Source organism: Geotrypetes seraphini, chromosome 5 (assembly GCF_902459505.1).
Source record: "Geotrypetes seraphini chromosome 5, aGeoSer1.1, whole genome shotgun sequence".
NCBI classification, from domain to species: Eukaryota; Metazoa; Chordata; class Amphibia; order Gymnophiona; family Dermophiidae; genus Geotrypetes; species Geotrypetes seraphini.
In genome coordinates, this window is record NC_047088.1 from 223666342 (window position 1) to 223679156 (window position 12815).

Genomic DNA, 12815 nt, shown 5'->3' on the forward strand with positions numbered 1-12815 from the left:
CATAAACATTTTTAATAGATACATTATATTTTATTTCTTATTTTTTAAAGGGGAAAAGGGTCAAGTATTTGATTTAACTCCCCCCCTTTACCGTGGCTTCCCTAACCCCCTCCCCCAAATCCCTTTAAGCTTACTACAGCTATGAAATATTGCACCATTGTTTCCACTTTTTCTAGCACTTACTACACAACTCCAAGGTGTCTAGGCCCAGATTCACTAAAAGATAGCGATTCAATCACTGTTGGCCAATTTCTGGCCGATTTTAAAATAGCAATTGATTCACGATCTTGTTTGCATGCGAACTCCGACTCAAAACCGACTGAGTTGGGGCAGAGCCCTGACAGTAGTGACAGGAGAAGCAGCCTCCTGTCACTGCTGTCAGGGCTTCTGCTAGCTTTTTAAAATTTTTGATCGGGCAGATATTTTACGTGTTTTACACACGCAAAATATCAGCCTGTTTTTTTTTTTAAATTTAAAAAAAGCTTCCCCATCCTCTCACAACAAGTACCCCTTCCCCCCTCCCCAAACCCAACAAAAATGTGCCCCCTCCCAACGATGCCTGATGCGCTTTAAAATTATGGCAGAGAGTTTCCACTCCCTCCAGCCATCGGTCCCACTCCCGACTTTCCTCCCCCCAAAACAAACGGCAGGAGGGATACCGACTCCCTCCTGCCACCCACCAGATGCCCCCTCCCCGTTCCCGGTCCCAGGCCAATTCTTTTTATAAACCGCCTAGAATTAAAAGGTATTGGTGGGATATAAGACACCAATGTAATGTAAGAACATAAGAATTGCCGCTGCTGGGTCAGACCAGTGGTCCATCCTGCCCAGTAGTCCGCTCATGCGATGGCCCTCAAGTCAAAGACCAGTGCTCTAAATGAGTTCAGCCTCACCTGCGTACATTCCAGTTTAGCAGGAACTTGTCCAAACCCTGAAGTATGTTTTCCCCTATAACAGATTCCAGAAGAGCATTCCAGTTTTCCACCATTCTCTGGGTGAAGAAGAATTTCCTATATTTGTACAGAATCTATCCCCTTTCAACTTTAGAGAGTGCCCTCTCGTTCTCCCTACCTTGGAAAGGGTGAACAGTCTGTCTTTATCTACTAAGTCTATTCCCTTCAGTATTTTGAATGTTTCGATCAAGTCCCCTCTCAGTCTCTTCTTTTCAAGGGAGAAGAGGCTCAGTTTCTTCAATCTCTCACTGTACGGCAACTCCTCCAGCCCCTTAATCATTTTAGTCACTCTTCTCTGGATCCTTTCGAGTAGTACCGTGTCCTTCTTCATGTACGGCGACCAGTGCTGGACGCTGTATTCCAGGTGAGGGCGCACCATGGCTCGATACAGTAGCATGATAACCCTCTCCAATCTGTTTGTGATCCCCTTTTTAATCATTCCTAGCATTCTGTTCTCCCTTTTTGCCGCCGCCGCACATTGCACAGATGGCTTCATTGACTTGTCGATCAGAACTCCCAAGTCTCTTTCCTGGGAGGTCTCTCCAAGTACTGCCCCGGACTTCCTGTATTCATGCATGAGATTTTTGTTACCGAAACGCATTACCTTACACTTATCCATGTTGAACCTCACATGCATATCGCAGCCCATTTCTCAAGCATGTTTATGTCACGTTGCAGATCTTCGCAATCCTTCTGCGTCTTCTCTACTCTGAATAGCTTAGTATCGTCCCCAAATTTAATCACCTTGCTCGTTGTACCAATTTCCAGATCATTTATAAAGATGTTGAAGAGCACGGGTCCAAGCACCGAGACCTGCTGGTGACGCTCTTCCAGTCCGAGTATTGTCCATTTATCCCCACTCTCTGTTTCCTATGCTCCAGCCAGTTTTTGATCCACGTGAGTATTTCACTCTCGATTCCATGACTCGCAATCTTCCAAAGTAGTCGTTCATGTGGAACCTTGTAATAACATAAATGTATTCTTTGTTTAAAATCAGAAAATCGAACCCCAGTTACTCTGTGGCATATTTCCTGGAGCAGATTAAGTCAGTTACTGCTACACAGCCACAGTGTTTGAACTGAAGTCTTTCAGGGCGTTCTTTATCAAATGGGCATAGCATGGTATGTACACAGTCTGCTACAACACATACCAGGCAGTCACTACCATGCCACTTTCAACTTAGTACTTCCAGGAAAAGAAAACATGGTCATTTTAAATAAAAATATCTTCTAATTTATTTATTTATTATTCAATTTTCTATACTGTTCTCCCAAGGGAGCTCAGAATGGTTGACATGAATTTATATCCAGACTATAAGTGTATGCCTGAGGCTTCTGTTACCTTTTCAGGCTGCTAAATGCCCTAATTTAATTTCCAAACTGGGAAAGAGCATGTCCTCTATTGAATGTCCCTTTCCATTTCTGAAACTGCTTCATTCCATAGAACTAGCCCGAGAGTAGAATTTACACAAAACTAATCAGATGAGCCACGAGCACCATATAATCCAATAAAATATTAGGTTGTGTATTACATGAAATAATGCAGCACAGGGTTCCTGAAGGCTTCCACCAGATATCCCTGAATTTTGACTAGTAAGCTTGCAATCTAAAAGGAATTTGTCACCCTGATTTACACAGCATGTGCCAGCCAACAATTAACTACTGTATACTACCATCAAGATACAGAGGAAGCAATTAAGTTTATGACAGGGGGAAAAAAAACCCCGACAACTTAATGACCCTGTGGAATAATGAAAATTCCACTGATCTATTCTCAGCCTTTCTTTTATGGACAGCGTCAGCCTACTTAAGCTAATACCACTGAAAAGCAACAGACTCACAAATCCTAGGACCGACATTTTTCCCCCTGGCTACCACCAAGATACTTTGCCATTTAAGTCTTGGTGCAGAGTGTGGTCTCCAGATGGCTGGCTCTTTCTCTAACCTTTGCCGCATATAAAATTTGGTCTTCAAGTTACCAATAGCAAAAACATTAAGGGGATATTTATCAAGGGTGTGAAAAAAAACTAAAGCTATTGGCATGCACTCTGAGGCAGAGCCAATTTTATTAGTAAATTACCCCTTAAATCATTTTTATATTTAAGGAAGTTGTATTGACCAAGTCAAATACAACAACGTTAACATCTTGTGTCAATACAGAAAAAACGGAAAACAGATACAAAATGTACCAGCAATTCGAAGCATGCTCTTTTTATGGACCAGCATAAACGCCTCCCCCCCCCACTCCACCCACCCACCCTCCCCTACTACAAGAAATTCTCTCAGAAAGAAAAATTATCAACCATTCAGTAAACGACTGCGAGCCCTTGGGATAAGTGTTTTCCAAAAAAAGGTTTCCAAGCAATTGAAAAGCCTTAGGAGAGGTAAGGTTTAATTCATTGTGATTGTATCAGGCACATATTAAAGTGTTTTATTTGTATTATGCTGATATCACGAGTATCACATCTGTTATATGACTGTTCTTCCGTGCTGCCTCTTTAAGGCCATGCAAATGATGTGCTCGGCTGCTGGGTGGGCCTGAGGCACAAGCGGCAAGGTTGAGGCTAGCATAGGCACACCCATGGATACACCCCTGGATTAAACTCTTCATTCTAAGGGGCCCTTGTACTAAGCTATATTAAGCTTAATGCAAAAAAAAAAAAAAAAAAAATGTAGCCCAACGCAGGATGCACTAAAAGCATTCTGCATTGGTTTTGCCATTTATAGGAGCTAAATGTGTGATAGATTTTTTTTTTTTTTTTTTGAGGGGGCCATGTCAGGGGCAGAGATTGAGAAACCAAAAAAAACACTGTGGCGAGACAATGTTCCTGAATTGGACTTTATTAAAAAATATATATATTAAAAAAATCAACTTAACAATCCACATAAAAACCTTAAGGACCTAGTCCGCTGGGAATGTTGGACCCAACACGGTCCGTGTTTCGAAGGTAGCCTTCCTCAGGGGTCCCTGCTAGTGGAAAGGCTACACAATCCGAATGTACAGATGTGTAGAAGCTCCACAAACGACTCACTTCAAAAACCAATTCAATAAGAGGCAGAGAATGAACATGGATGTGCTATTCAGCTAGCATGCTGATATGACTGCCACACTAACTGGTTCATTGGCGCGTATCATTGACTCACTGGTTCATTGACGCGCGTATCATTGGCGCGTTCAATGACTCACTAATTACTCTGAAAGATGGTATATGGGATCAAAAAGGAATCATTCACAGAAAAAAACAAACTCCCATAGACTCAAGCATAGAGCAGTGTTGCAGGGTAGTTGAGGATCTCAGAAACCAGCTTGAACACGTATAAATAGATCTCGAGGTCAAGACTTAACAATTCCAAGTTTCAATCATCGATCCTCGAAACTTTCCCTCCTTATTTCCAAGCTCTATAATTATAATTATAATTTTTTATATTTCTTTCCGATAAAATTCTTCCAAAGGTGGATCTTTGTTCACAGATATATATATAAATTATCCTCCACCCAGCGCAGAAACAGAATGCCCGGGTGTGAAAAAGCCACAATGGGGCCTGTGCTGCCGACGATGTGATTTGTTATAAGGTACTATATTTTGGGCTCGCGGTCGGGGTTCAGATGGGTGGGAGAGATGGAAGGGTCGCAGGGGGAGTGCTGCTGCCGCTGGCAACTAGGGCTTATTGTCGGAGGTATGGCTTATATTAAGACCTTTCCCCAAAAAGCTAGGGCTTATTTTCGGGGAAACACGGTATGAGCTTTCAGTGCCTCCCAAATAGGAGGTGGTAGGTGCTCCTGCATTAATTAATTTAAATGGCTGCAACTCTGGGAAAAACCGAACAGGAAAGGGACCTGGGCGTATTAATCGATAGGACCCTGAAGCCGTCGGTGCGATGCACGGCGGCAGCGAAAAAAGCAAATAGAATGCTAGGCATGATAAAGAAGGGAATCACGAGTAGATTGGAGAAAGTAATACTACCGCTTTATAGAGCGATGGTCAGACCACACTTGGAATACTGCGTCCAACATTGGTCTCCATACCTAAAGAAGGATTTAAAAGTACTCGAGAGGGTGCAGAGATGAGCAACTAAGCTAATAAAGGGCATGGAGAACTTGGAATATGAGGAACGACTTAAGAGACTGGGATTGTTCTCCCTTGAGAAGAGGAGACTGCGAGGGGATATGATCAAGACTTTCAAAATACTGAAAGGATTCGACCAAATAGAGCAGGATAAAAAACTATTTACAATGTCCAATGTGACAAGGGCAAGAGGACATGGACTAAAGCTAAGGGGGGACAGGTTCAGGACAAATATCAGGAAGTTCTGCTTCATGCAACGAGTGGTGGAAACCTGGAATGCTCTCCCAGAAGAGGTAATTGCGGAATCCACCGTTCTAGGGTTTAAGGGTAAGTTAGATGCACACCTCCTTATGAGTGGCTTAAGGTGACATAGGTAAGGGTAAGCTAGATGCGCATCTCTTATGAGAAGCTTAGAGTGCTATGGGGACTAATACTATGCCAGGGTACACCTGGCGGGGCCTCCGCGTGTGCGGATCGCCGGACTTGATGGACCTAGGATCTGTTCCGGAGATGGCACTTCTTATGTTCTTATGCAAATGAATGCTAACAGCACACAGCCACAAATTCACCCTAATAAACAAATGCGTATTTTATGAGCTGCATTAGAAATGGGTTTAGAATATGGTGAAGTCCCACGTTATTTATTTATTGGGATTTATAAACCGCCTTTATGAAGAGATTCACCCAAAGTGCTATACAGCAAGTGCAATCCGTCGTAAAGCTTACAGTTTTGTTAATAGCATAACAGTAGCAAAAAGACCAAATTTGCGCAAATTCAATGAGTGATATAAACTCAAAAACCAGCAAATTGAAACTTAATAACAGGATTACCATGAAACAGTTTCAAAAATATACAGCACCGAAATTCAAATGAGAGCTATAATACAATGTCAGCAAAACACTGATGAAACACCTAATAATCACACGCGAAAACATTCAAATAACCTAGATACGATGCTAATGCTTTTCTATATTACAGCTTATCCTATAGCCGCGGGACCAAGTGCAGATATTAAATGGGAACAAGATGGATGGTACAGAGTCCGTTGGAATAAACAGATAGGAGGCTAAACTCAAGGCAAGTGGTTTATAAAGTTAAATCAAAAAACGGAGGGGATACCTCTACGAGATATCAAGCAAAGCCAATGAAAGCAGAGATGGAAGAGATGTGTCAACTGGGACTTTACACAGTTAAAGAAGATATAAGAAGCAGATTTAGTTACAGTGTGTGCAGAAAGCTAGTCCTGGTGCAGAATGAGTGTGTAGTCAATCACCCCATGACGTAGCCCCTCTGGAAGTGGGGGCTATTCATTTACTATGGCAGCTTAGTAAAAGGGCTTCTAAAATGGCCAGAACAGACATATTGATCTTTCCTATTTATGTACAGCTTACCAAACTCTGGGTGAGCAGAGTCTCTTTCTCCAGGACAGAACTCACCTTGTTCCTAATTCTCAAGAGGATATTGCCACTACTCTCCTGGTTACATGAGCATCCCCGGGTAAATCTAGGAAAGTGTAACACGAGATTAGGAACGCACACACAATAAAACAAACTGAAGCCTTCAACAACAGGAATGACCCTTAGAAAATTAAACAAAGCCCCTCTAAACAATATCGACAGCACCCACGTTGTAATCCTGATGATATGCACTGCAAACAGCCCTAAGCACACAGGCAGCTCACATTTTAATATCTAATCTTGCCAGCTCTGGGCTTGATTAAAAAGTACAAAGGTTCAGACGGCACATATTGATGCTTTTAAAAGAACACTACAGTATTTCTGGCCCATTTTCAGAAGTGATCTAACTAACTAGGTAGCTTAATCAAATGTTTTTAAATTTCACCACCGTTAAATAGCTACATACAGCAGCCTAGTTTCATATTTTACTTACTTAAATTCTTGGCAGCTTCAGGGTTGGGGAAATACGAAACTTAGTGGATGACTCCGCTTAGGTGTCCCCAATAATGCACAGTGAAAGCCTATTATATAACAGCACCTGGGTTCCATTATGTATATATTAATGTAACCCATTGGCATATCTAACATTCAGTAGAGCAAAAAAAGGAAATAAATCCCTTGAGGAAACAACAGAAATGATACAAGAGTACAAAGGGGTGGAGGAGGAGAGAAAAGTGAATGCAGGAGGGAAGGGGATGGGGAACAAGAGAGAAAAGAAAAGGGGGAGGGAAATGTATCCATATAGCACTTAAACACTGTTCTGTAAGGGTGCACTTAAGTGGCATAGTGTATAAATGCAAGGGGTGTACCCATGGGTGGAGCGTAGGCAAGACTCTTACATGTGTAACTTACAGAATTCTATAAGTCCCTGCCACATATAGAGGTGTCCATGGTTGGGCCAGCTCTAGGGCTGGTGTAACTGTGGGTGTATGAATGTTAGATATGATACAAGTGGGGATGGCACTGTACACATCAACCAGAGATAAATTAAATCAGTGGTTCCCAACCCTGTCCTGGAGGACTACCAGGCCAATCGGGTTTTCAGGCTAGCCCTAATGAATATGCATGAGAGATGTTTGCATATAATGGAAGTGACAGGCATGCAAATCTCCTCCATGCATATTCAATAGGGCTATCCTGAAAACCTGATTGGCCTGATTGTCCTCCAGGACAGGGTTGGGAACCACTGAATTAAATGAATAAATATTTATTAAAAATAAAAACTAAAAAGAATTAATAGAACAGTCTCTATCATATATTGAATTCAATTTATGTTGTGGACCCAACACAGTCGTGTTTCAGCATTAGAGCCTGCCTCAGGGGTACAAGAGACATCCAGTAGGTGGCGCTCTTATAACATCAATGATTGCTTATCACAGTGGGTCAGGTACAATCCTAGAACAAAAATAAATACCCGACCCACTGTGATAACCAATCATTGATGTTATAAGAGCGCTACTTTTTTTTTTTTTTTTTTTTTGAAGGGGAGTCACTTTTTGTGTACCATGGTAGTACTGTCATCATCCTGCTCCTCTTCGTGTTGCTGGTCCTGCTGATTTCTGATCCCAGCTCCCTCTCTCTTCATGCCATCCTCAACTCCACTCTCTTATGCACCACAAATCTCAAATCTTTGGAACAAATCCTTCTACATCATGAAATGACTACGTCTGACCAGACCCCTCTTTTTTTGAACAACACTTCGCCATGCTCATCTTATCACAACTTGGCTACTGCAACTCTCTATATGCAGGCCTAAACAGCAGCCAGTTGCACCAATTACAGCTTGTTCAGAACACAGCAATCAGGCTGATCTTCAAACTAAAGACATTCAGTTCACTAATGGTATGCTATCAGAAACTTCATTGGCTACCTATGACCTCCAGAATATCATTCCAAATAATCTGCATCTTATTCCACATATGGTACACTAGATCCTCAGAAGCACTAATACACGTATTTTTGGAACTCTACTTCTCATCCTCAAGATTAGCCAACACTTCACTTGTCCTTACAGCCCAGCAAATATGTAACATAATTTCAAAGTCAATACTGACTATACAAAAATGCAGATAACTATTAACACACTATACTGATCTCTTGTCCACAACCAATTGTACTCGTAACCTATTGCACTGCATAATCATTTCCTGTCATTTTCAAGAAAACCAAAACAAGACTGCAGAATGGAATGTACAAGGTACAGGAATGTTTATTAAAAGTCTATATAAAATTGTAATCCCGGTGTCTCGAGCTGGGGACACTAGGTTTAGTATGCTCCGGCTCAACAAAGTTTGCGAGACACTGGCGTATTTGATGCATTAGCAGGCTGATTCACATCACATCACCACTGTTACTACCAGGGCTGGCTCAGCCTATGAATCAGGTGAGGCCCTGGCCCAGGGTGCTGGTGATAAAGGGCGCAAAGATCCTAGTCCCATCTACCTTCAAACTTCTAGGGGGACAGATGCCTCACTGATATATTGGCGCAGTGGTTAGAGCTATAGCCTCAGCACCCTGAAGTTGCGGCTTCAAATCCCATGCTTCTCCTTGTGACCCTGGGCAAGTCACTTAATCCCCCATTGCCCAAAGGTACATTATATAGAGTGTAAGCCCACCGGGACAAATGCTTGAGTACCTGAATGTAAACCACTTTGGTCATAAGTGTTATATAAATACAAATACATAAATAAATAAGTGCCTTGAGTCAGTGCTTCCTCTGGTCCAGGAGTATGGCAGACTTGAGAGAAAGGGAGATACTAGATTATGGGGAGGGGAAGGAGGAGATACTAGATTGTGGTGCTGGGAAGGCGCCAGCCAAAGATGGCTCAGGGTGCCACAGTCCCTTATGCCAGCCCTGGTTAAGTTGCTTATGTCATGTTACATCTGTTACACACAGCCTTGGGTGAATCTCTTCATAGAGATGACTAAGAAACCCTAATAAATGTGCTCCTTCTACAAACAGTTCTGAGGGACTTTGGGCACTAACAGCATGTGATATCATGGCAATGCACTTTCATTATACATTATTATTTACATGCTTTTTTTCAAATCATTTGTATTTCAAACCACTTAATGCCATAAGGTGAAAAAAGCAAGGGTCCAGGAAAAGCCCAGCAAAGACCTGCTGCTAAGAAAGCATCTATGAGATGAGACTGCACTGAACCTGCAATCAGCGCAACACTGATGAAAATGCGTATGTAAAGTCAGCTACAGTTCTGTGCCCTAGACCAGTGGATCCCAACCCTGGTCTAGGACCACCAGGCCAATCGGGTTTTCAGGCTAGCCCTAATGAATATGCATGAGAGAGATTTGCTTATAATGGAAGTGACAGTCATGCAAATCTGCTCCATGCATATTCATTAGGGCTAGCCTGAAAACCCGATTGGCCTGGCGGTCCTCCAGGACAAGGTTGGGAACCACTGCCCTCGACACGTCACTTCAGCGCAATGTTTCTAAACAGCATCCATGATGTTCAGCTCATGGCAGATAGTGCTTTGTTTGTTTTTAACACTGAATGCTGTGGGTATGTTATATTCAGATATTCAGTGCTGGGAGGTCCCCTGATACTGATGCAGAATAGTCAGGGACTGGGCAGCTGCCAACACTTATCTGGGTGTTGGTGATATTCTTTCAAGTTTATTTAAAATATTTGATTTGATTGCAAAATCCAAATCCAATGCGATTTGCATTTAGTTAAAAAATTAGATTAAAATAAGAAATTTAAAAACAAGACAATTAGTTCTAGTTTTAATAAAATAATACGTTTGAAAAGGGGAGGGGAAAAAAGAGGATTAAATATAATTCATAAACGAATAAAAGGGCTGGGTAATGAAACAAGAGGTTGGGGAAGGTTATCCACTTAATTTTCAGACCTGTATCGCCGGACTAGATGGACCGAAGGTCTGATCCGGAGATGGCGCTTCTTATGTTCTTATGTTATAAGTCAGAACAGTAAACTGAAAATCACTGGAACTGAGTAACTCCTTGCTCCACCTAGCCAGTGGTCCCCAGACCTGTCCTGGGGAACCTTTAGCAAGTTAGATATTCAGGATATCCATAATGGATATTCATGAGAGAAATTTGCATGCACTTTTTTCACTACGTGCAAATCTCCTGCAAATATTCATTGTGGTTATCCTAAAAACTTGACTGGCTGGGGATTCCCCCAGGACAAGCTTAGAAATCCCTGACCTAAACTCTGCTCCAGCCCTAACTGGATAGTGCCAAGGCAGCTTAATCAGATATCCAGCTCTAGCCAGTCAAGTACCACTGTCTGGTCCGTGTGAGCATTAACTCATGCTCAGTTATTGACCCCTCCCCCCTCCTCCCCCATATAGTATGAGAGCTTCAAAATAAATTTTAGTATAGGTTTGCAAATCCTTCAGAATGAGGATGGCAAGTTATTTAATAGTTACAGGAAAAAAAACAGTAACGGCATTTTAAAAAAGCAATAGCTGAAAAGAAAGAAAACGAGGAAAGGCATAAAACATGATGAGACTATTCCCTGGCTCCTGAAACTTGAGTTTTATCAATTTGAATTTGGATTTAACTCACAGTTTTTCAGTATTGGCTCAGGGTGAGTTGCATTCAGGTACACTAGGTATTCCCCTGTCCCTGGAGGGCATGCAATCTACCTCCTCCCCTACTTTTTAGCCCATAGGAATAGAACGGGTAGCATGGCATTTTGCTCCCACTGCTCGGCGGTGCAGCCTTTAAAAGAGGGGGTAAGTTTGATTAGTGCCCAAGTTTCATAAATATTTTTCCATCCCAGCTCCTAGCATATATAAGTTTAACAAAAACAAGTTGCTGTCATACTCCAGAGATATCAGGTGTCTCTACCATAAAAGAGCTAAGTATAGCGTCCTACATCAGTAATTGCATAGCAGAGCTTGACACGCTCAGTACAATGCAAACACATGTCATATAGCATCATTGAACTTTCTTTGCAGACCTCATACCTTTAGGCTACCAAACGACTGTGTATATTTAACTCACAAAAAACACAGATTTACAGCACAAATGACAGTATATTCCAAGGGTAATTGTTAAAGCCGCTTATGCAGGCCAACAGTTGTTTCCCCATGTAAATTGTCACTCCAACAACTACTTATCTCCAGTGCTCCTAAAAACATGTGCATTGTGGACCACCACACACTGAGCCAGGTTGAGATGTTCCTTAGGGTTCATAGTCTAAAGCGCGCGAGGACAAAGGCGCGCCAACAACTGAGCGCAGGACTTAATCGCGCCGAAGAAAAACCCTATTTTAAAGGGCTTCGACGGGGGGTGTTGGTGGGGAATCCCCCCCCTACTTTACTTAATAGAGATCGTGCTGGCGTTGGGGGGGGGTTTGGGGGGTTGTAACCCCCCTCATTATACTGGAAACTTAACTTTTTCCCTTTTTTTTAGGGAAAAAGTTAAGTTTTCAGTATAATGTGGGGGGGGGGGATTACACCCCCACACTCCCCCAACATGGCAGCGTGAGGCAGCGCGATCCCTATTAAGTAGAGTGGGGGGTTCCCCCCCCAGACACCCCCCGTCAGAGCCCTTTAAAATAGGATTTTTCTTCGGCACGATTAAGCCCTGCGCTCAGTTGTCTGCGCTCGGTTGTCGGCGCGCCTTTGTCCTCGCGCGCTTTTGACCCATCACCGTTCCTTAGGGTGTGCTTAAGTTGACGGACAGAAGCATGCATGTAGGTTGCCCCTGCAATTCTTGTGCATTGCAAGAATGCAGGTCTCAGCTAATTTAAGCATTCCCCATCTAACAGGAATTGATGCACAGAGAAAGGCACACAGGCTTTTTTCCCCCTCTACAGCCTCAGCAGCACCCTGAGGTTGTGGGTCGAACCCCGGGCAAGTCATGTAGGGGTCCCTTTACTAAGGCACGCTAAATGCCCACGCGCCCAATCAATTCTGTGGACGCGTTAGCGTTTAGTGCGCGCTAATATTTAGCACACGCTAAATCGGCTAGCGCGCCTTGGTAAAAGACGGGGGGTTAATCCTCCACTGCCCCAGGTACATGAGATAGATTGTGAGCCCACTGGGACAGATAGGGAAAATGCCTGTATGTAAACTGCTTTGAGGCTCAACCCCATTTCCCTTTCTCTTACAGAGCCAGGTATATTTATTTATTTATTCATTTTATTTTCTATCCCATTCTCCCCAGTGAGCTCAGAACGGGTTACAGGTTTACCTATGCGAGTATACCTGTATAGTCAAATGGATTACAATGTGCCATACTTACAATACCAAGCGTTAACCTTAACTTTACATACACAGAGGTTCTAGTTTCACTGTACAATCCGCCAATATTAAAAGGTTTTCTTCAGCTTGTGTCCTGGG

General features: G+C 42.7%; 1 protein-coding gene across 7 annotated transcripts in view; it reads right to left on the reverse strand.

Moving 5' to 3' along the window:
- Positions 1–12815, reverse strand: part of LYPD6B (LY6/PLAUR domain containing 6B) — a 132933-nt gene that overhangs the window by 59814 nt on the left and 60304 nt on the right. Inside the window, exon 2 of one of the 7 annotated variants that reach the window (XM_033947083.1) lies at positions 6457–6523. The exons of the other annotated variants lie outside the window; for them this stretch is intronic. The gene's annotated coding sequence lies outside the window, so the exon portion shown is untranslated. The remainder of the gene's footprint in view (positions 1–6456; positions 6524–12815) is intronic. 7 annotated transcript variants of the gene reach the window in all.